Genomic DNA, 25461 nt, shown 5'->3' on the forward strand with positions numbered 1-25461 from the left:
AGGGATTGAACCTCGTGTTGCTCCATGGTGTCTTGCTTCCAAGGCGAGAACGTTGCCCCTGTGCTATCCTCCCGAGACAAGCCGAAACGGTTGGCTTTGCCAGTGCTTCATTTAACAGGACTCCAGTTGCAATCAACATATGCTAGGACTCGCATATTGCTTGGAAATATAGCAGCTGATGGCATACTTCATTGAAGCGTATTCTTACATCATTACCTTATTTACAGCTGCAGTTAAGAAATTACAGAACAAACACTACAGAACAATGCTCTTAGAGCTGCCTTAGGAATTCCAAGAAGGGAGCATATTTCAGAGGCTAGAAGACAATCCAACTGGCTCTCCACAGCGGACAAAATCAAACTCAAGACAGCTTCTCTAACTTTCAAAAGTATCAACCATCTAGCACCCAAATACCTAGCTGCTAGATTCAACAGAAAAATCTCCACTAGAACCACCAGAGAAGCATACTCCAACCAGTTAGTGATACCCCCATTTAAACTAAGTACGGCCGGAGGAAACAGCTTCCCGGTCAAAGCTGCCCAGCTTTGGAACTCCCTCCCGTCCGGCTTGAGATCTCCCCAATCCTACGCTCTCTTCAGATCTAACTGTATCAATTGGATCAAAGAAAATGACCGATAGTCCTGCCCTACACCAACATAACCACTGTTCTACAGACGTACTATGTACATAATTATATACTCTCGATCTTCCTACTGCAAATTTCCTGTATATATTATGTTATATGTATATATTATGCACAATGTATATTCTCCTTACTGTCCTGCATTATGTAATTTCTACCATGTATAACCACTACTTGTAAACATGCGTAACCTGTAAAGTTTAAAGTATCCTTGAACAACGCGCCCGGTTACCTTCGGGTCTGGCGCGCGCTATAAATAATAAACAAACAAACAAATTACCTCTCAAAAGACCGATTAGAAAGAACACTGGCAAGCACCTTGCAGCACAAACTTTGAGGTTACTGGCCGATAAACCTAGTTCAAAGACATCACAGGAGGGTATGTTTTGGGAGGGGCAGGTAGTGGGTGGGAGCGGCCATAGGTATTAAATTGGCCATAGGCTGTCAATGGCCGGTTAAACTCGCACCGTACGTTTCCCTCCTCATATCCCTGATCCCTCCCAACTGTGCAATCGGTTTTGTCTTATGGGTGGCAAAAACTAACATTTTTGAAATACTGTATCTTTTTTAATTGTTTGCCAACATTGTTCTCTATGTTTTAAGTTTGCAAAACGTAACTTCGGGTGCATAAGGTAGCTTGATATGATATGATGAGTCATTTATAATGCGCATGTACACAAGTGTTTCTAGATGTGAGAAGACAATGGACGGAAGACAGAGGGAGGACAAAAGGAACGATCTTACTAGGTCTTGTGTCAATCATATCGTGCAAGTGTGATAACGCAAAGTGCGGGGAGGGGGAGGAGGAGGAAGTGCCAGGGAGAGGGAAAAGGGGGGGGGTGCAATCAGGGAAGTGTTGCTCTGAGTACATGCAGCCAGGGCAGCGTGGCTCAGGGTTAAGTGCAAAGAGGCTGGGGAATGAATGACTACAGTTCCAACCCCTAAGCGCATGATAGGCATGGGGGCAGTGCAGAGGTGACTGCTTATGGATGAGCATGGTACCCAAGGGGACTCGGCAACCAGTCCGTGCGGCAGACAGGTCAGTAGGGGAGAGAGAAATCAGAGGCGAAAAGGAAGGTCTTGAGCTGGTTCCAGAACTTCAGGAGAGAGAGAGAGAGAGAGACAGAGAGACCCGCTCTCTGCATGGAGAAACGTCTGACCCTCAGAGAGTTAGGAGGCGGCTTAGCGGAAGGCTTGCGAAGGAAGGTGTTTTGGAAGAGAGAGTTGGATGTATGCGGGCCCTGAACCCAGAAAGCCTTGCAAATGATGCAGGGGGTCTTGAACTTGATCCTTGCAGCCACCGGGAGCCAGAGGAGAGATTTCAGAGCTGGAGAAATACAGTCCCTGGGCTTGAGGCCAAGGGCAAGTATCAGTCCTGTTCTGGATAAGTTGCAGAGGGCGGAGATTAGAGGAAGGCAGATTGAGACAGAGGCTGATGCAATAGTCCAGCCTAGCGAGAACCAGGGCTCTGGAGATTGAGCTTCTGGGGGAATGTGAGAAAAGGAAGAATACCTCGGAGCAGGTGCAGCAGGTAGCGGGCCTTCTTGGACAGGTCTGTGATGTGGGGAGAGAAGGAGAGAGTGGAGTTGACGATGACACCAAGGTTTTTGGCCTCAGAGGAAGAAGGAAGAGGGTCTAAGGAGGGCGGCCCGAGTGAAATACGGAAGGCAGGAGCCGGGGTCCCAATGAGATGGATCTCAGTCTTAGTTTCATTAAGGCAGAGGTTGTTGGGGGGCGCACCAGTCCTGTTATCGCGGATAGACAGTCAGGAATGAGTGAGAGAGGAGGCGGAGGGGAGCCTGACAGAACTGAGTGCCATCCATATAGCACTGAAAGTTAGAGGAGAAGAGGGAAATCAGGTGGGCCAAATAGACATTGAAGAGCCAGGGAGAGGGGTTAGAGCCCTGGGGAGCACCACATCTGAAGAGATATGGTGGTGAGAAAGGCACTAAGTTGGACCTGGGAGGGTCGGTCCAGGAGCAAGGAGGTCAGCCACTCCAGGGTCTGATCCATGATGCCCAGGTTCTCGCAGAGTCAATTCATAAGGATGGCAAAAAGCAGAGGAAAGGTCAAGGAGGAGGACGACAGAAGGAAGGCTTGAATCGAGATTAGTGAGCAGATCTTCACAGGTGCTCAGGAGAGCAGTTTCCGTGACTGGCTGCTCTGAAGCCAGACTGACGGTCATGGATGCAGCCAACAGATTCAGTGTGGAGGCGGGAAGGTCAGTAGATACAATTCATATATTTTTGTAACCACTTTGTCACCACAATCTTTCATTCATGTTCTGTGAAAAATGCGCAATCACACAACATCAAATATGTTAGCCCTGCCTCTGAGCTCACTTTAACAACTCCCCAGGAAATTAAATTACTGCAGCCTAAAATGTCTCCCTGAGTTTCAAGCACCTCACAGAAGTGGGATGTTCTTTTAGTGCTGCAAATATCTACCCAAGATCCATTATTTTGCTTTAAAAGGTTGCATGAAATGCTGAGAATTTTGGTTGCTGTACATGTGATGTCCAAGTATCCATGGCAACACCTTCAAAATTTCAGAACAATAATGGGCAGTAGCTTCCAAATGTTTGTGGTTATGGTCTCCAATTAGGAACATGTCAAATTAAACTAGGGAACACAAAGCTTCAAGCGGTGCAGCACTAAATTTAAAATATAAGATCTATTAATAGTGGAATATAGCAATATCCTATTTAGGTTAGTGGTTGAGATGTTGAATGTCAAGAAACCCAATTTTGTTTAATGAGTAAGTGGTACGCCGCGTGACACTGTAGTAGCTCCCAATCACTTTAAAAGATATTTGGTCGTCACTATAAAGCAAAGGACGCCCGTTTCAGGCTGTGTGTGGGTTTTCGGCAGCTGTTTGGATTAAGGATGGGGTAAAAATGGTACTTGAATTCTGAATAAAATCCTAATAAGTGCATGGATAAGTTAAATCTTTATGCAGTTTAACTTTTAAGTTAAAGCAGCTGTTCTGCTCACAAAAGAGGTTACACCCTTGCTTAGGTAGGCTAGTTTCCTGGGGGCAGTTACAAACGGGCCTAATAGGCTAACACATGAAGGAGGAACACATCAAAAGAGCCATGGGATTTGTGGACAGTGACCATGGAAGGCTTGCACATTCGCATTGAACACAATAACAATAGAAGCAGCAGGCTGTATGATTTTTGTAGATTTATTTCGGGAGTGACCTGGTATGGTGGCAGCACCTGGCCCAGAATAGCAATTGTGAAGGCATTCTATTAACTAGCACAGGAACAAGGATAGACATCATAAGGACTGGCACAGTATTTAACGTCAACTGGCTGACGGTTTAGAATTGACTTTCAGGTTGGTATAGGAATACAGCAGTGCCTAGTGCTATGTTCATTCAACGCCAATAAGGGTCTATGAGTCCATTATTCCCATCTAGCACACAGTAGTCTGATGGGAAAAATAGAGCTATATAAATGACATATACAAACACAAACAGGAAAGCTTTCACCTGCAGAGCCAGGCTCCGATGTATAGTGGTAGGCTGGCCGGTGTCGGGAGTATTGGGATATCCAGTGTTCCCCTCCTTCAGAAATGCGGGTAACTCCTGTCGGTTTCCATTTTAATTTATTTTCAAATTAGTACCCGGCGGGGGCGAGAAAATCAGTTTCCCAGCCAATGAGGAGAGTCATAATAATAAGGTAAGGAGGGGTTGCATCAGGAGAAAAAACAATGCGCTGGCAGGGAAACCTTTGGGTCATCATGGTGCATTGTCTTCTTACCAATGCTTTAGTCTGTCATGGGCAAGGGCAACATGAATGCGTTCTTATGTTGCCATACTGGCACAGCCAGCATGGACTTGGTATTAGTAGACATTGAAGGACATTACACATTCGTGCTCCTAAACACCCCATTAAAAGGTGCTATTCATAGAGCAGGATCAAATTATAATCAACCCCTTCTGTCTTCAAAAGAACGCACACACCACTTTTCTGAAACCTCCATGCAGTCCAGTCTTGAAACCTGGAAGCGCCGCCGCACTTCATTTTGCAGAGTCAAACTCGGCATTCATTCATTCATTCATTCATTCATTCATTCGAGACTTATGGCACGTCCCTTTTTCATAAGGAGCCAAGTTGATCAGCCTAAAAACGTGCTGAAAAATGCTTCCGTGTTCTGTTGGTGACCTGGCATCAACTGGAGTTCCCCCATGTTCACATGTTCCCTCTCGCCTTCTTCACTCTCCCCCCAACCCTCTCTTGCATGCTGCCTCACCTACCCACTGGCGCCACTGCAGGCCTCCACGTCACATCTGCCCTTGCTCTCAGCTTTACTTGCACCCTGACTCTCCCTGGATTGCTCTTACCTTCACGCCATCAGCCTTTCTGGCCCAGCCCTTCTCTTATGCGCCCATGCTGGCATCATGCCTTGCTCACACCACTGCACTCATCTTCTCGCACCAGCAATCCTTCTTGTATCCTCCCTTGCACCTTCCGCTTGAGAACGATGCATAAGAATGCAAAATAAATTGAATAGCCAATGCCGGAACTATTGAAGTGGCCAATGTTTGTTAAGTTTTGTCGGGTAGCCCAGAAATGTAGCTTGCTCCAATTCTGGTCATCACAGTCCTTTCAATTGGAATTAGGAAACGGACCTTCAAGTTCCAGCATGCAGGATTTCTCAGTTCAGTCTCTCAATTGACTTTATTAAATCTGCATTGGACCTTTTCCCGCGGTCAATGACATTTTCCTGACGTTTCCTGCTTTACTGTGATGAATGTCTGACAGCCACCCATTCCCCTTCTTCCGAGTTTACACTTGTCCGTCTCACCATCTTCCAGCCTCCTTAAGTAGACTTTCCAAACCGGAGGTCTGCCGGCAGCTCAGCATCGTTAAAACATTTGGGCTTCTACCTCTTGCTATTGACCCCACTCAGTGGAAATCCTTTCTCCAGCCATCTGGGTGAGGCGCTGGTCTCGTCCTTGCTGTTGCTTAAGGATGATCACAGTCAGACATCAACAGACTCTCCACTGTTGTATTTGCCTTCCTGTACTCCCCATCGATTTCCACTTTCCCCACTGTGCAATGACCAAGTCACAACCATGATGTGGCATGTTCTCAATGTTGTGGAGGGCACATCACTATATGGAGTCGGAAGAGCCAAAAGGCCTCAAGACTATACAAAACAAGCATTGGCAGCAGTTTTGGCTTTTGTGTAGATAAGTGAAAGGTCATTGTAAGGCATTACCATAATGGAACTAACTGTCCATTAATGGTAGCAGCTTAAAAATGTTGCACACACCTCGGCGCATGATAGCAGTGCCTGGCAAATGCCTATCTAATACCTATACAGAAGAACCTGAAATTGATTGGATTTGCTAATGCTTGTTTTTAAACAGGACCTCAGTGAGGGACATGCTTATAAATCTAGTGGCTAAAAGCAGACCTGATTAAGACATTCTTATTACATCTGTAGTGCATATAAAGCACCAATGAGCTCTCAGAAGATTGCTTTGAAAATACCCTGGCAGGCACTCCTAGTGCAAAGGTTTATTTTAAGGCTTGATAAAGTTATCTCAAAGAGATACCAGGAGGGTGTGTTTTGGGCGGGGAGGGGTAGGGCGTGGTTGGGGATGGCCATAGGGATTAGCATCAACATGGCCAGTCAATGGGTGGGCAAATAACCAAACACCACCTACAAGCTTTGTGTCACTCCTCATATACTATCCCTAACTGTACTCCAAACAATTCGTTTTGGCTTATGGTGGCGCTAAAGCGTCACCTTACAGCCAAAACTAATGAGCAGTATCACCATACCTGAACTGGGAGAAGTAAACATACGCCCGCCTGCTATACAGCAAGATATGGAATGCATGCTGGCACTACTGGCTGCGAAGCATGTGTGGTGCATATTTGCATGTAGGGATGACATTGCTAGTATTGATTTGGCTTTATATTGGACCATCTTACCCTAGTCAAGCATTTAAAACTGCAAATACAAGAAAAAGGTCCTCCTTGCAAAATCAGCAACAACCGCAAAATTGCCCCAAAAGGACAGACTTTAAGGTATTGCAGTCAGCAACAGTGTTGTTTTGAAAATAAGTGCTATTTGGGATTTTTTTTTTTTAAATGTTTTTATTTATTTGTGGCAAGGAAGTGGAAGGACGCCAGGTGAAAAAAAAAGACAAAACTGTTTGAGTTACTTTCTGCTTCCCAACGAATGGTACATTTTTCATTGCATTTCCTAAATACGGTTCATGAACAACCTATGTCCCCAGGTCTGAAAGTTCAGAATTATTTCAAGACAAACATTCTCTGGTAAAGGGTTATTTTAAAGTAGACCATTGAAACGGATGTAGTAAAATATTTCAAGAAAATTCAACCGGAAGAAGCATCATTTCCCAACTACTAACAAACAGCAGTAGGCGGCAATGGAGGGAAATGGCTGATGCAGACCCATGGACTCAAGAGCGCAGCCTGGAAGGTCAGAGCGTATGAAAGGTCACCGGACTGTACAGCTTCCGGAGCACAGCCGCGGGTCCACCAACAGACTAATCAAGACACCCTGAATATCCTGGCCATATTATCGCACCATTTGAATGCTTTCTCTTGATGTAAAGTGCTCTATTGTGTGCGTCACGTCTAGGAACATGCTATATAAAACCAGCAGATACAGTCCCCATGTAGGCAGTACAAGTACGGAAGCAATTACAACATTTAGAAAAACTATACCAAGCACGATTCCAGAATTGCAATCACCAACCCACTTAGCAAGCAAAGATATCACCTCCCCAAACCAACTGGCAGCGCTGCAGTTAGGCACCTTCTGGACATTTGTTTTCAAGTAAAAAAAAACAACAATTCTTCCAAATAAATGAAAGTTCACTTTAGAAATATTACTTCTAGTTATGAAACATCAGAAGAAGCCATAAGCATGAGATTTTAATTTGCTGTCAACATAGCCGAGTCCTAAAAGATATATAGGCCCTCATTATAGATTTTGGCAGATTGGCCCAAATACTGCATGTGGTAATGGAGGAAGTCAGCCGCATTGCAAGAATACCACAGGAAGTGGCACTTCTGTGCATTCCATTGCAAACTGTGTGAGAAGCTGGTCATCACTGCCTTAAGGGATCCCCCTTCACGCTTCCCCTGGAGTCTTTTCCCCCGGCAAAGGGATGTGCTCAAAATCAGGCGTCATTTACCTCATACGACGTTCCTAGGGATACTACATATGGCAAATACTCTCCTATAATGAGGTGGACGGTCAAAACAGGCCGTGTCAAATACCACCTGTTTTGTCATCTTTGTCAACCATTTTCTTAATGGGGGCCTGAAGCTAATGTAGTTGGGTCGACCGCATTGACATTACTATCTGTAAATGCCCACGCAGCGCTGCTGAGTGGGGGGCATATACACATTTTGGTTAGGTCTTGCCCACTCAAACCATACTCCGTCTACGCCTCTGGTCGTCATTTTTGTTCTCAGACTCGAACAGACCATGGGAGAATTCCACACGTCCACTTACCTCATTGGTTGACTTCCATTTGCCATGGAAGTCCTTTCCTCCATAACTTCAGCATGGAAGTGTTTCAAATTACAAAACAGCCATCTGATTTCCAAATTTTCAGGCCTGGAATTTTGCGACTTCCTGGCCTGAGGTTGTATTACAGAAACGCTGCACGACTCCCAGTGCAATTCTGCACAGTAAGAGGACGAGCACAAAAATTGCTCTAGTGCAAAAAAAAAAAACCTTTCCATGGTTTTCTGCACCAGAGCAATGTATGCACTTGTGCTAGTACGAAACTACACTTTCACTAGGGCGAACTTTGCCCTGGTGGTGGAAAAGGGCATTTAAAGTTATGTTTTTGCACTTAAGCACCTTTTCCAGTACTGTTTAAAACAGAAAATGCAGTTTCTGCAATGCAGACTCCAAAAGGTTACTTAACAACAGGTCGCAGAAATGGTCAGCTTTTGGACTATACCGAAAATATGGAAAAGGGTTTCAGTTAAGGAGTGGTCACATCTCACCCAGAGTGGCCTTTTAAGCGAGATACAAGGCATTGAATGATCAGCTCTTTATTAGAAACTACTATACACATTTACTGATTGTATATAGGCGCTATATAAATCATATCCTATGTGTTTCAAAGCGTGGGTGGTGCTTTCTCATGCAGTGTGATCAGAGACTGTTTAATGGAAAGGTTTCATGAAAAGAAAAAAGATACCCCAATCCACATCAAGTTGTTCTCTGGACTGCAAACCATTGCCTTTAGCACAAAATACAGCACACCAATTGCGCATGCTTCAATAATTATAGAGAAAACAACTCCTCTTAGAAGTCTGGTAATTGAAACCGAATGTTTTGTGCCTTTTGGGTGCAATGATTTCTCTATAATCATGTTATTGATGTGCACTCACACAAACACACAATCAGGCAACCACATGCTGCATACTATTTATAAATGTAGTACCGCCGTGCAGGCTAGGGCGCACTATATGAGGAACAAAGTATGGGGGTCAGTTGCACACGGACTTTAAGTCTTTCTTCCCGTAGTAAAAAGATCTGAGGATCCCGCAGTGCACAAGCAGAGAGCAGCATTTATGCTTCAAAGCGTAATGCCACACTTGTCGGGTCTCTTCGCCCATGTTACTGATGACACGGGGGCCGTGAAGGGTTCGAACACCGCACACTGTCTTAACAGATCTTTTTTAGCCCACAATGTCTCATCGTTATTGGCTTCCGCTTCTTCCACCTGGGCGAGCCAGGCTAAGGTGTCTGTAAATGCTTGTTATTTCAACCACCCCAGGATTCCTCCCCTTTGATTCAGGGTTTTCCTCCATCAAGTCCAGATGTTTCTCCTCTTCTCACGCGCTTAAATCTCAGATGTTCCCGTTTCTAATCCTCCTGGCACGCTTTAATGTCTTCTACTGTTCACCTTCTCCTCCTTTCCTCCCCCTTCCATTCCTAAAACCTCAACCGATGACCTCCTGATGCCTGCTTCCAACCTCCAACTGATGCTCTCCGCCTCCCACCTCCACTGGTCTCTGCTCCACCCTTCAGCATCCTCCCGAAGAGCCTTTCTCCAACCATCTCCAATGTTCTACCACCTCTGACTCCACCTTCAAACACCCACCTCTTTTGGAATGGGTCTCCAATTTATAGTGCCCTGATCGCCACCCCTGTGCGCTCCCTGAGAGGGGCGGGTCCGAGTTGTGCTATTACGTGCAACTCCTATTGTGATTTGGTGTCAGTGGGTCCTCCCTGCTGCTCTTTGGGCTGTGTCCGCCCCACTAGGATCCCTGTGGTGTAAGCCGATAAAATCCTGCCCCATCATCTTGGATTTCGCTAACACACATGCACAGAGAGCAAAGCAGATAATTGCCATGCCATCTACAGCTCTGGTAGCTTCCCTCCGCTCACACAATATGTGATTGCTCTCCTTGCCTGCGGCTGGCTCTGTGGAGCTGGGATGTGTTAACCAAGTTTCCAGAAGCGCCCGGCTGCTGTAACAAGTGAGAAACATGCAATATAAACTGGGGGCAACAGCTGGAGAGGATGTTAGAGTTGGCCATGACCGAGACCCTTAGAGGGCCAGTGTCCCCAGATAACCCTATCTGGCGAGAATTTACCCGACATAATTGATATGGTGGTGGGTGGACAGCGGATGCCACCCCAAGGCCAGCAACACATGGCTTGTGGCAGCACCGTGCCCCATTGGCGACCTGACCATCAGCATTTAAGCTAAGGCAGAGGTGCCGTGACCAATACAAAGAGGAATGTCCATGATACGCCACACGTTTTCATGCCTGGTATTAGGATGAGTGAAGGAGGGGATAGGAAGAATACGGACAGTGTTGTGTTGCTAATACAGGGATCTCAATGGAATAGTTCATGGTATATCATCAAGGTCAATGGGGGGATATTGAAATTCTATTTGATTTGAACTCACTGTACACTATCACATCCTCTGATCTGCATGAGAGCAGTTATAATGAACATGTGTCCGCTTTAATCCCAACAACAAATAATATTAGTGCTTATGGTCAATTCCCCACTTCCCATAGTAGGTAGTGGGTTATGAGCGGGACAGTCAGTGCTTAATATGTGGGAGTGTTTGCCAGGGCTCAGCCTTGGCACTTATTTTTGAGCCCCTGCACTTAATTTCCCAGACTCAGTTTAATAATGATGTGCTTTTTAACAGCTTTATTACTTTAACTGTCAATCAGCCACAAAACAAGCAACAACAGTTTGCCCTGGTCACATGTCTATGCATCCAGAGCTGGCTCATTGTAACTCCTGAACATGATGGCCCGCACTGGAGCGGAAGTGCTAGTTATTTATTTTCATATATACCAATGAGGTGGGAAGTGACAATGACATGCCCTCATGCTGGCCATGCCTGTGCACAGCTCCAGTCGGCCTGCATAACATTGATGCAGCTTCACTACTGTAATAACCAGCAGCAATGCCACAGCAAGGTGGGGTCACAACAACAGGAAATCCGGCAGAGCCAACTTCAGGGCAATACCAGGGATGAGGCCATTCCCGAGGAGGAGTGCCTGTCCCTAGTGCCAACTTACACTAGAAGATCTTGCAGCAGTGTTTGACAGAAGAGTTCCTTTGAAGTTTTGCCAGCATTTGTACATCGATTAGCCATAGGAGGAAAGCATGTTTGCTGTTTTCTGTGGCTAGACAGTCCATAAATTCCTTTTGCCACCTACAGAATCATTGCAAAATGTTAACCATGATAATGTGTTTAAAGAAGCATTTAATCAGGTGTCTAATTTCAAGACATAACTAGCATGTGATATTTTATTTGCAAGTCACATATCTGCCATGGTCAGTGAATCAACAATGTGCCGGTGTGACTTACAGCTTTTACCACAAATATGATGACACAGTGGGGGGCAGCTGTGGGCGGTGGCAACAATGGCGCAGAGCAGCCTGCCTCAATGTGCCAGAGGCATGCTAGTAAACATATTTTGGCCCTGGCACTTATTTCTTTGCAAATTAAGCACTGGACTGGGCCCAGATCAAATACACAAGGATGAGCAGCCACAGGTGCAATGCAGGTTGCCCATAAGCGTGAAAGTGTCGTGGGCTTGGAGGATCAGGCCGTTTTGGAGATTCAGTTGTGCCCAGGCTGTATTTACCAACAAACTAGGCAAGCTTAAGGAATTCTCCCACACAATACATTTTGAAGAAAGGTGCAGTACCCAAAGTGCATAAATTGAGGAGTGTGCCCAAGTTAACAAGGAATGCCCTCGGGACAGAGTTGAGCAAACTGAAAGGGGCAGGGGTGATTGAAGAGGGAGTCATTACAGTGGTCATCTCCAGTATCCACACGCACGACGGAGGTGTACATATGTGTGTGGATTTATACGATTTGAATGCCAACATTTGGATGTATTGACATCCCTTCCCTCAACAAGCTTTTAGGCCCCACAGGGCGAGCGTCTTGGTTTTCCATGCTCGATCTCTCTTCAGATTATCACCAAATCAATCTGCATGTGGTGTCATGTTCTCCAACTTCCTTCATTACACTGTTTGCGCTTTTAGATTCTGTCGGATGCTGTCGAGGTTGCCTTCAGAAACCTCGGTGTTTAAACATCTCATGCAGGAGTTATTTGGTGATGTGTCTGGAGTCAGCTATTTTTAACATATTGGTGTGGTAGAGGTTAGAGTTGGAACACGAGTGCATGTAGTGTTGTAGGACAAGGGTCCAACAATCAAGCTGGTAAAGTATACAATCAAGGTACGGAATGTGATATACCTTGGCAATACCATTGATGTTAGTGACATCAGCCCTAGGGAGGGGTTAAAGTAATGTTGCACACCCTAGCTCCCTCATCTAAGAAGTAACTTAGATCATTTTTAGGCATCTGTGAATATTATATCAAGTTAATTCCTTCATATTCAGAGAAGACAGTTCACATGAGACCGTTACTAAAAAATAAAATAATAAAAACACGACCACACAGTCACCATGTACTGTGTGCTTGTTGTGAACAGTGCCAGGCGGAGTTTGAGGTAATTGAGACTTAGTACCATCTTGGCCTACATTTGATGTTAAATGTAGAACAATATTCACAGTTGATGCCAGTAACGTGTGCGTGGTGCAGTGTCTGCGAAATGGCAGAATGGAGAATACTGTCCGATCACATTTGGGATTTTGTGGGACCCAAAAAAGACATAAGCAGTCATCGAAACTGTGGCACTGGCACTGCTTTTGGACTCCAAGCATTTCCTCACATTTCCGTGGAGTATACCATGTGTGTGCTCAGAAAGAATTATAAGATCCTTATAGCACTGGAGGGTTGAGCTTGATATCTCCTTGTATGGCCAGGTAGAGGGCAGACTTGCAGGAATACCTTTGCGGTCGAGTATGAACCAGGGCAGAGAAATGCTGATTGTCAAGACTGCCTTTAGCAGCCTAGGGTTGGGGGGAAGACAGTACACAGGTTGCATGTACAATACCATGTATAGACAATAGGGAGTGGTTGAAGGAGTCTGATAAATTGGAATGGTGTTACGGGGACTGTGGGATGGATGGACGGATGTGGAACACACACGTGAGGGCAAACAGCATGCTGTGGTTCTAAAGGAGCTGGAGAAAGGTCCGTGGGGAGTTACCAGAGGCGACAGGTTGGTTCCACCCATATCATTGAGGAGTCGGTTAGTGGCCTTGGTGCACAAGCGGCCTTTGGGCAGGACCCTTACAAAGTCACGACTGAGAGTCTTACTGGTGGCCGACAGTGGATAGCAGCGTAGAACACGCGATTACACTGTGCACCATGTGTAGTAATTGACAAAGGCCAAATGATGCGGGTACGGCCCTTATGCTCAGTAGCAATTCCGGAGGCAGTCTGGAGCAAGGTAGCTGTGGACTTAATGGTCCAGTTTGAGATTTTGGGGCCGACAGTGAGATTTTTATTGGTTATGGCAGACTACACGTTTAGGTTGCCGGAAGTAGTTCCTGAGCATTCAGTCTTGAAAGGAAGTGATAACTTCACGAAGAAAATAATGGACAATGGTGTACAGTTCGTGTCACAAAAGACGGTGGCGTTTTTTGAAGGTGGTAGGTATCGAATATTATAAAACAGCTGTATACAATCCCAGCTTTAATGGATTGGTAGAAAGGGCTAATAGGTTAATCATGGTTGCTATTCCATTGGCACTGGCCAGCTGGTTGAACTGGTGGGATGTGTTCACTGAAGCTATGAAGGTTCTTAGACAAGCCATCTGTGCTCACAGGTTGTACACAATTTGAAATGAGAGGGATGAAATTTGGATCCAAGTTAAAACCGGCATGCTTGGGTAAGGGGAGGGTCTCAGTCATACATTGACATAAAGGTTGTGGTGGAGCGAGTGAGACAAAAAAAAAAATGCTGGATGCATTGTGTAGCAGGGTACCAAGGCTGCGCGGGTACTGGGGGACGTGGTCACGGTGGGAAACGCAAAATTTGTGAATAAGGGTTTACCAGACGTCCTACCACTTTGTAAGGTTAAAACACGTACAGGGTACATGAAATTGAAAATGGGATACTGGCGTACGAGACATTTCAGTGCCGGACACACAAGGAGCGTGGTAGATGGCTGGGGAGTGAGAGGTGGGGCGGGATGGAGTGTGTTGGGACATGGTTGCAGGTGCTCAGACTGAGATTGCTGGTGCTCGGCACCACCTGAGGATGCTCAATCAAGGTGATGTGCCCGTGGAAAGGGAGTTTGGTCCCAGAAGAGTTGGCGAGCACTGAGCCAAGAAGGGCAAATCGCCAAATGGTCAAAGATGATCCTGTCGAAGCAGCTCAGACCCAGTAGGTTGATGGATTATATACATCACGTTCAATAGAATTAATGTTGATGTGTTAGAGTTGTATGCTCTTGTTATTTCTCCCGGTGGAGAAGTGTTCTAGTACAGTGGAGTACGTTTTTGCATTAGTGGTGTTGTCAGTATATGAAATGCTAACCATATTGTAAATGTGTGATGATTGTTATTGTTCATACTTACCTGTGTTACAGTGCAATGCTGCAGCCTCCCAGAGCTTGATCCAGAGGATGTCAGGAATTAGTTGGGGCAAGGCCAGGATGGTATTGGGGTGCTTAGAACAAACTAACTGGATGGCGCCTAGCCCTTATTTCACACCACCTAGGAGGTAAAGGCTGTGACTAAACTTACAAGAAGCAGCCTCAGTGGTAAAAAGCAAGAAGGGACTGCATACAATGTCAAGCCAGTCTTGGTGTACCGTGGAACCAGATGCAGGTTCCATGGCGAGGGACCCGAAAGCAAGAAGCCAAGACGCTGTCGGGAAGAGACGCGACTCCCAAGAGTTCCATGCAACCAGGATTTAGCCAGTGACAGAGAGAAGGTAAAATCCAACTGACAAAAGTGAAGCAAGAAGGAGAACACGCGCAACCAATGACCCGAGGGAGAGTCTAACGCTACGGAGCCACCGAAGACTGAAGTCCGGCCGCAGCAGCAGCAACACAGAAGCCCTGCTCTGCTCTCAGCAGTGACCATAGACTGAACCAACACTTCCCAAAGCTACCACAGATTTACACAGTGGTCAAGGACCCACACCAGCATGAACACACACATAAACAAGGGGCCAAGACCCAAAGTAAGTCAGAGGGACCCTGAGAGAAAATAGAGGTGTCTGTAACTCAGAGAAAAGAGAAACAAGCAGCAGAAAAAATCAGGGATACCCAGAAACAGGCCAGAGGTATCTGGGGCCATAGCAAAAGAGGACATCAACAGCAAGAAAGCAGAACAAAGGGTTGAGACCCTTTTCCAAAGAGTATAACACTTTTTGGAACTCTAGAATATACAATCAAGTCTGGCAGGATAGTGAACCAGACTTGATGATACATTGGTGACCTGCCGGTATTGTGGAAATTGTGTTTTGTGAACAGGAAGTCCACAGTCAGGTAGGGCAGGATAGTGAACCAGACCGGATGTTGCGCTTATAAGCTGAAGAAAGCATAGAGAAGGAGGTACCCTCTTTTTTGTCAAGAAACTGGGCTTTGTATATGTTGCAATGAAAATTCAAGTACAGAGTGTTTTTAAAGATTCACTCACAAGATTTTCTTAATCAAGAATTGGGCCCTTAAGTCTATATCCAGAATCGAGAGAGGCCTCCTTCTGGATCCAGAAGATACCCAGTTTTCCTTAGTTGAAATGTAAGGGACGAAAATAGGTTTGGACACAGGATGGTGGACATGTTTTACTTTACTGGACATCCTGACCGACTCTATAGTATTTTGTTGAAGCAATCCCTCATAGAAATAGGGCAATATAGGTTTTTCCCCTTTTACAAATAAAAGTCTTTGCCAACATGCCACCACGGTGTCCGATTTGTACTTTTGCACCCTTACAGTTTGTCATCCCAGATAAGGGAAGTTTCCAATCGGAGCCTGGTTGGCAGGGTCCATTTAGAGAATCCGCTGGGGGCCTGAAATAGGTTAACAGGCCTGTGTGTTTTGGTAGTGTGCTTTAAGAAGGTGGAAGAGGGAGTGGTTTAGTAAATCACTTATTTAAAGATACTGTGCCGGAGATAAGGGTGCAGTTTATAATGTTGCAAGGATGGCATTATTTGGCTATTGCATAACGAATTGCCTTACCTGAATCTTGTGAGGGATGCTGCACAGAAGGGATTCTGTTTATGTCCTGCTAATAGGAGGCCCAGCTACCCTCAAACCTCAAATGCACCTGGACCTCTAGTTGCAGGACACAAACAGAATCCCTCACGGTTTCTGGAGTTACTTCTGGAGGGGACTGCCAACTACATTCAACCAGTTTGTCAAAACTCCCAGATATGACCTGCACTCGCACTGAATTGTCAAAGAATTGCTAACTGGCCATCTCCAGATTCCCCAGAGGTCCATGTGACTGACATTGATCTGCCAAGGGCTACCAGTGATATTTGTCTGCATGGTATAGACTATAGATAGCTGGAGGCGCCTACTTGGAGAAGAGCAATCCATCCCCTCCCCCAAATCAAGAGTTACAGAGATGTTTCTTAGCCAGCCAAAACCACTTTGAAAAACGCGTCCCCATCATGTCCCCTGCCTTCAGTGAGTGGCACACCCTAGTGAACGCCAGGCAAAGCTCTGCCAGCACCCTCTATAGTGACCTCCCGAAATACCAGCTCTGAGACTTCAGAAGGTGCACAACATGGTTGCTAGTTTCATAGCTGGCCTGAAAAGAGATTGCGACAATTCCCACAGTAGCCAACCCCCTATTAGAGATAGGCATTAGTATGTCTAATTTCAAGTAAATTCCATCTGCCTCCATCTCAAAGTCTCCCACTTTAAGCAACACAAATCCACCATACAAAACATGGAGGCATGCATTTCTCAATCGACGCCACTATGCTCTGGAAAAAGTTACTCACAAAGCATCCAGCTCGTCCCTTCAGGACCGCCTTGAGAAACATGATCTGCTCCCACATAAAGGGCCAGGAACCACGAGACTAAGGCAAGCTAGCAGCCCCGAGCCGACAGTATGGAATGCCCCTTCAAGAAAGGCGCTTGAAATTCAAATTACACAAGAGTAATAAAAAAAATTTACGAAGTGTAGAACTGGCCTTAATGAGGTCATCCAACCTCTCCCCACCCCGGTATCCAGCGATAATGTCGCCATGCAAAAATAAAAAATGCACCTTCCAGAAAATCGAACACGTTCCCCAAATGTTCAAGGATTGGAGATAAATAGTATGTAAATGATACCCCTCCTAGAATATTTGGGTAAAAGAATTCTAGGTATAGGGGAAAAAAAATTAAAGTCGTCCACCCGACGGCTTTTTTTGCGGCAACATTATCACATGGAACCTTCCCCACCCCTACAGCAGCCATTATAGATGCAGTCTCCGCAGTGGAGGGTGTGTGGTAATCATTCAGGCTGCCATGACATGATTCCCAAGAGAGCATCCTGAAAAGACAAGCCATAAAATGATTTCAGTAAGACTAGGCTACAGGACAGAGACTACATTAAATAAACTGCTGTTAAAAAAAAAAAAAACTATATGTACAGATGTTTAAATCAAATTTAAATATATATATATATATATATACACACACACACACACACATCACATACTCCAACAAAAATATCCATTTCATTCACATGTAGAGGGTTATTTCACTTATTTTGAGGCGCTTCAATCAGTAAATTGATCATGGAGTTTGGCCATAATCAGTGAAACTGGTGGGAATCCTGAAAACACTTGGCCTGCTCTCCTCCGATTGGTTAGTTGATTGCATCCATGCAGGCAGACCCACTTCTTCCTGCTTTTTCCCATAACCTATTTATAACGCTTTACCCAATGCAGTCCTGTGCTTTTATGGATGAATTAAGTCTTTGTGGGAAGATTTCTAAACAAGATTATATCCGCCATGTGGGACCGATCAATCGTGGGAAGTTTTACCAGCGAAATAGCCCATGCAGTGTTTGGTAACCATTAACCTTATAGGAAGTATACCAAAGATTATCAGTGTCCAGAGAACATGAGCTGCGTCTTTTGTGCCCGAGACAGCATATGGGGCAGCTTTTAGTGCCATCTTATTTTAATTTATAGCGCGTACTAATGGCATTGCCAAAAGATATGTGTTTGGAGGTTTCAGAAAGATCAGAGGATTCAACGGATAATGCCGACCGGGCATTCCAAAGTGCGGATGCTTGAACAGAGGAGCATCCGCCCCGTCTTTCAGAGAAAATGGCATTGGTTTGCTGATCTAAGATTACAGGATGGCTGGGATGGTTTAAATTGGTCTCTGAGAAAGGTAGGAAAGCTTGGTGGGTCATGCACAAGGACTTGAAGTCAGTCCACTTGACTGGCGGCAGCCACTGCCACTGAATCAGCTCAGGGAGAGCCACTGCCACTGAATCAGCCCTGGGGAGAGGTGATCGCTTATGGGCACATACAAAAGATTTAGAGCTGCAAGATTTTGTATTCTTTGCAGTTTTCAAACTGTATTTTTTTTGTCCCTGGTAAACAGAGTTGCATTAGTCAAGTCTTGCTGATACCCAGACATTCTCAGATGCAAACAGACAACTATGACAAAAAAAACATGTAGAAGTCAGTGTAACAATCGTAGCTGTACAAGGCAAGTTTGTGCGACTTACTGAAGAGTAAGGGATACGGGGCCAATGAAAAAAGTGACTCCCCGATTGTGGACAATTGCAACTCAAGTCAAGAGAAACTAATGTGGTGAGCCAAGCGAAACTGGCCCACAAGGAACTTAGATGGCCACAAACTAGAACCACTCTTTAAAAATGAAGCCCGTTAGAATTTTCCAGATGGTAACTTCGGTCCTATAGGAGGCAAAAGCTTGAGCAGAGTCAATGGTGTAGTTATCAAGCCATCTCAAATCATCACGGCATGACCTTTCACGCTAATCCAATTTACACAGATGTAGATAAGTGTCACATGGTATTGCAGATCAAGATTAAACCACAGTGGCAGGGCTGGTGCCTGGGGAGCGCAGCAATTGATCGGATAACTCCTGGAGGATATACTGTTCGATGGTGATCAGGATAGAAACGTAGCCATTGCAGAATCTCTGTAGGTGATGGAGGAGAATTCAATGATCAATGAGTCGAAAGCTACAGAAATATCTAGTAATATAAAGAGCTCTGGCATGGCAGTCCTCCGCTATCTTCCTGATAACATCCAACACGGATGTCTTTGCAAACTCGGTACTCAGGCTAGGCCTAAAGTTTGCCTAAATAGGAGTCCGAGATACCAGTGGACAATACTAAGCCCTGAAGTTGACGGGCTACTGCCATTTGCAACAATGATAAAAAAAGACAGGCAGGAAATTTGATTCGAAACCCAGCTATCTTTCACCCAGTGCGTTTTTTCTTAAGAGAAGAACCATAGCCTGTTTAAGTCAGCAGGGACAGACCTGGACAGTCATTTGGAGGACTCACTCGGGAAGGGCCATGTTGAGAAAACTGAGATCCGATGAGGACATTTTGGAAGGAGAGCGAGGCAAAACGTTGAGACCCTTAACAGCGGAAATGTACTAGATATCTGTAATGGTTGGTTGGTTGTGGTTCTGACCCATAAACAAGCTCTCCCGATCCGAAATTGGTGCTAAAACCAAAAGCTCAGATCACATCGCTCCAATTTTAGAATAAACATAATCTGCAGTGTCATTGCAGAGGGCGATAAAAAATATACATGTAAATGGAACCATTTAGGGCATTTGGAGATTTTAATTGATGCAAGAAGTTAACTTTTCTTCTATGAGACATTATTACTGCTGGAAAGTCTTTTCGTAGTATATAGATTTTGAGCTTACAACAGCCTTTCTTAGAAGTCTGAGAAATCAAAAGAAGTGGATTTTGATGCTCGTCACTTTCTTTCCAATCTGACCTCTTGGTATCAGCACAACACTTTCTATATACCAAGGTTGCATTTAAAGGAAAAAAAAAAATCGTTCATGTTTTGTAAGGGAGAAATGATCAAACACACGTTTTTAAGTGAAAGATGTTAAGTATGTAATGCTTGCTATGGAGCAGACACCTTGTAATTAAGTGTGAGGAATTTGGCCATCCACACGGGAGGTGTGCGCTCGCCTGGGCTTTTTCATGTGTTTGTGCAAGGCCAATCCACACACATTTTCCCTGCTCACCACACGAAACGCATAGTCAGGTGTAGTCTGGGAGGACACAGCCTACAGGCTCTGTCCTCCCCCGTCATGTTCAGCTGGAATGCGACAGCCACAGGTACATCCAGGCATCAAGAAGGGGGAAGGCTGCACATTCCTCCAACCAGGGGCACCCTAATTAAAATATCAAAGGTTCCATGGATCTACCCTGTGCTATTGTCTGTTTGGTAGCAGTGCATACTGATGGGTTAATTGAATCAGGCCTGGTCACATTTAACAATGGGCAGGAAAACTAACACCTCTTTGATATGCAATGTGTCACCTTTAAGCTAGCTCCCACCCTTCTGTACGAAGGGCAGTGGATGTCATGTCTGGGATAACTGTTTATAGTAGGCAAATTCCCTTTCAGAGGGATAAGGTATGTGATCTGAGAGAGACACAAGTCTGTTCTCACCACAAACTTCAAGGGAGACCTGCGCTTTGATCAAGAGCTACAGGGGGCTCAGTTGACCAGAGAGATACGTTGATCTACAACAGACAGGAAGATGGGTGAAATTTAGGAGTACATGTTGTCACCTCTTACCTTTCCTGTTGCAAAACACTCGGTCCCGACCTCACGCATAACAGAATATTGTTGGTGTGGACCCCTGATTAGTTCCTTAAGGTAGGTGTAGCCTGCAACAATCAAGGGGCCCATTTGGCTTTAAAAGAGGGCTGAGCCTCTCACTTAGCATATCATCCAACAACTTTGAAAGGAGTAAGAAGGACTCCGTTGGACGCTGGCAGAAGGTACAGTCTGCCTCACATCTTCCTCCAGTGAAGGAAGGCCAGGATTTCCAAGAGGAAAGCAAGATCCCTCCCCTAAACATCTCCCAGGGAACAGAGGGAAATACCGGACTCAGACGACCCATTCAGCAGCTCCAGAACCGGTACCCAGCCAGCACACAGTGTGTCCTGCCAGCAAGTTTCCTAGGTGGGAAGGGCCAGAGAGTCTATGAACAAAACAAAACAAAAGGCTGTTTCCTGCAAACAATCTCCTCAGCTTTGGGTCGTCCGCCTTAAAGGATGAAGCAAGCCCTGCGAAGCAGCTAGGAGTGCCAAAACAAACATCAACCAGTGTCCATCTTTTAAGGACATTTTCAAAACAGTTGAGCCCTTGAACTGGCACTGGCAGTACTGCTGACTTGTCACACTGCAGCCACTAAAGCCATCTGAGATGCCTCGACCAGCGTTCCAGATCTGCCAACCAGCCCAGAGACAAGGATTCTTGACTCAGAGTCGCCGTGTAGGCCAGTCTGCAGCCATCCATCCAACGGCCTGCCACCTGATGCCCGCAGCGGTCTCCTGTCTTGAACTCTGTCACAGGAGCTGCAAAGCATCCTGGATCCGTTGAGGTCGAGTGTCAAGATCATCTCAAGCACTAGATACATTGTGGTTCTGTCCCTCAAGCACCAGGTACATTGTGGTTCGGTCCCCCTGTCCTTCTCCGAAGGCCCCTAGTGACATTTATGACTCCTTGTTCCCTTAGTGCTGAAACCAAATAACCTTGAACAGTTAAAACTGATTGCTTTAATGACTACCCTGCCGTCAGTATCCAGAGTGCATCCCTTTCCTTCGTGAAACTGTCTGTCCTCTGAGTTCCTTTACAGGATGGGTTATATTGTGTAGTGTGCTAGAACTCTCTGTTGCAATAATAATCAAGTCGATATATTTATACAATTTTGACTGGATAGTCCCTTTTATCCTTGGGTAATAATTGTATTTTCCCTGTGTTGCAAGTAACCAACGATCCATGACCTTGCGCAGATAAGGCTCCCGTTCCGTCCACGTTACCAAAATTGGACAATGAGGTTTATAATTTACATGTGTTTCCAATCTGTTCGGATCCATTCTGGTGTACTAGAGGTGTGGGGCTGATTGATGGTTTAGAAACCGATATTCATCCCTCGACCACTGGTGCCCCGGACGTTGATTTGTCACATTTCGCTTTATTGCACATGGTTGGGGTGGTAAGGTTAGATTATGCTATTGTTGTTTGTACAGTGCTGGTATGTGATGGAGGCTCCTTGACAGTGGGCTGGCTGTTCTAGCACTGTACTTACAAGTGGGTTTTCAGCAGCTCCTGAAAGCTAAGCTGATTGGCCATTTGATGTAGAAGGGCAATGCATTCCGGTGTGCAGGATCAAGCTCGGAAAAACCTCTGTCTCCCATCCTCTTCATCCAGTAACATGGAATAGTGCCTGGAAGCCATGCTTAATGGCTCATAGAGAAGTGAAGGCTGTTAAGTATCGCTAAGGGTACTTAATGGCCAGTATTGGCCCCTTGTTCCTCGAGGGTGCCAATATTGTTGGCATAGGTAGGGTTTAGTGGGTGTTGGAAGCTATGAAATGGAGCAAACGGCACCACATGGTGTTACTATGTGCAGCACATGGTGGCAGTAGCAACCGGGCACCCAAAATCTTTGGCAGAATCGCTGCACCCCACATGTGATTTCTGCAGGCTGCTTAGTGTATGGGTCTGAGGCGTGTTGGTGGAACTAGGGCGGAGAAGTCTGTTGCGGAATAAAAAAGCCCTAGGAGCGGGCGGCGTCGCCTTAGAGTAGGCCAGCATATGCAAATGGTGTGCATCAAGAAAGAGTTGAGGGTGCGATGGGTGGGGAAGCAAATAGGGCAGAAGAGGTGGATAATGGCATGGACAACAAGCATCAGGGCGGCATGGTGCACCTCTATCCCTGAAATATGTGGCAGCTGGAAGATGGAGCAGGAGCCAACAGAGACGCTGCGTGGGGTGAAAGCCTCAAGGGGCACACCGAGCAGCCCGCAATGCACAGGGCTCAAGTCGAGTGTACCCGCGGGTGGACGGAGTCCACCCACTTTTTTTCAGAGGGTGGGCACAGTCCCCCCTGCTCAAATGAGAAACTTTGTCCTCTTTGAATTTATAAATTAAAGGCGACCTCGGTGATCGAACCGCAGTCATCAGGTTTGCAGGCCGGACACTAAAAGTGAAATGTCTAATTTCAGTACAGCAAGTTCCAGGGAAAAGATTTATATTGGTTCTTGCAGTCTAAAACATGCACACCTTTTATCGTTTTCAAAAACATTATTAAAAGAAAATATCCTCTTGGTTTTGGGTGTGTGTTGTTTTTCTGAAAGGCAAATGTCATTCGTCCTCTGATATTTGGGTGGTTATGCAAAGCCGATTTAATAAAATGTGCATATTTCACTTGATATGCTAATTTCTGGTGATGTCACATCCCATTGCGCTTGTTGTTGAGTTCCCCGACTTTAATATTTAGGACTTGACCTCTGGCAATGCAGCAATCCCAGGGACTGCTCATGGTGGCCCGTTGTGAAGAAGAAACATTTCCGGGAAATCGATTTGAGATTAGTGCCCAGAATTTCACGTTCTCCAATTGACTGGTGCTAATAAAAGCCATCTACTCAATGGCCTCACTAATGGATACCAGTTATTAGGGGGCATGTGTTTAAGTCAGTCCCTGACTAGTAATTAATCGTGAGCGGTATTGAAAATTGATCCAACAGATCATTTGCTCAGGCGTCCCAGTGCAGATATCTGGAAATGCACTAAAGATCATCCCAAGTGTATCGAGATTCTGAATTGGGCCAGTGACCCCTAGGACAAAATGTAATGGGGGTGATCTACCGGATCTGAGGTTGCGGTGCTGAAGTAGTCTTCTAGCCAACTGCAGCTGAAATCATCAAGTGCACAGAGTTGGGAGCTAGACGATGATGTTCCCGGGCCAAGAGGTCGGAAGATCTGGGTCACTGTTGTGGCCAGTAAGCAACTGAGAGCTCCAAAGATTCACTTTAAAAAGTTACAGTGAACGTGCATGGTATTGGCATCGACATGGCTTTGTTGACATCTTTATAAAGAACGGCTCGGTTTTTAAGAATGCTTTATACCCAGGTGGGAGCAATTCATTGTTTGGGAGTACAGCTGGTGTGGTCAACTCATAGGCACTGTACTAATGGCCTGCATAGTAAGGCGGAGAGGGGAGAAAAATGAGCTAATTCGCTGCCTTACACCACCAACTTCTTTCTAAAAACTGCAAAGAACGTTCCATTAAAATCACAGCAGCCAATCCTCCATGTTACTGCTGAGAAGTTTCAGTGCCACACCATGGAAAACAAGGAAGCGCCGAGGCGACAGCTCAAAGGTACAGGGATGGCCTTCCATTCGTGCATGCACCTCGCAGTGCACCTTTCTGTGCAGTGCAGAGGACAATTCGTTTTATTGAGATCCGCATTAAAGGGAGCCCTGGTTAAGGGGGGGGGTTGGTAGATGCCAAAACAAAAATTGTGTCGAAACGCGCACCAGCAACACAATTAAATCAAACAATAGGGAGAATTGTGGAATCATTGTGCAAATGTAGACAACACGAAGATCCAACAAGATGTTGTCAGAAGGCCTGCAAGCCAACCTGCTCAAGATAGATTCCAGGAACGTTCAATTGCGTTGCTAAAATATCAGCATGTTTCGACCAAGTGTGTCATTCCTTAACTTCTAGGCGTTGCTAAAGGGTGGGGCTTAGTGGGCTATAGCCCTGGGTTTTTTGGTCATAGCCCCGGATAGAAGCTCATGGGCTACAACCAAAGGCCAGCTAGGCCTGAGTCCTGACAGTCCCGGCAGAGTCGCCCCAGATCTTTTCCAGACCTAGCAACACCCCTGTTCTTCTTGATTAAGGTTTCGTAGACAGTCGTTGTGCTCACTTGAACTGAACATTGGGTGTGCAACCCGCGGCTGCCAGATGTTTTGGGTTACAGCTCCCATGCCCACCTCTGGATTATGCTAGTTGGAGCTGATGGGAGTTCCCAAACCAAAGATTGCAGAACCCTGAACTAGAGCATTATACAGGTTCAGTTAAGTGCAAGATAATGTAGCATATAAAAAATAAATCAATATAAAAAAACATGGAAAAATAGAACCCTTAACCCTCCCACCCATCCCCAGGCCACCCGCACATTTGGTTATGTAAGTTTCAAAGGGTAAAATGAAGTGCAAAAATTGCACACAGTTGGCAAGATGCAGTCTGATCTACTTAATCTACCACTCTTCTGCCCCCCAACCCGACAGCCCCTGCCCCCTAGAGGGATCGACAGCCTGCCATAGCCAGAAGATCCCTAAACATCAGGCAGAGGGCCAGTTAATATGCAAAAGTCACACATGCAGCTAGCTCATGCATAGTCATGGAGTATTGGG

General features: G+C 45.6%; 1 protein-coding gene across 1 annotated transcript in view; it reads right to left on the minus strand.

The window, feature by feature from the left end:
• LOC138492940 (uncharacterized) overlaps nt 1-25461 on the minus strand; it is a 334933-nt gene that overhangs the window by 267130 nt on the left and 42342 nt on the right. The window lies entirely within an intron of this gene.

The sequence above is a fragment of the Ambystoma mexicanum genome, chromosome 10, assembly GCF_040938575.1.
Source record: "Ambystoma mexicanum isolate Mex_15411 chromosome 10, UKY_AmexF1_1, whole genome shotgun sequence".
NCBI classification, from domain to species: domain Eukaryota; kingdom Metazoa; phylum Chordata; class Amphibia; order Caudata; family Ambystomatidae; genus Ambystoma; species Ambystoma mexicanum.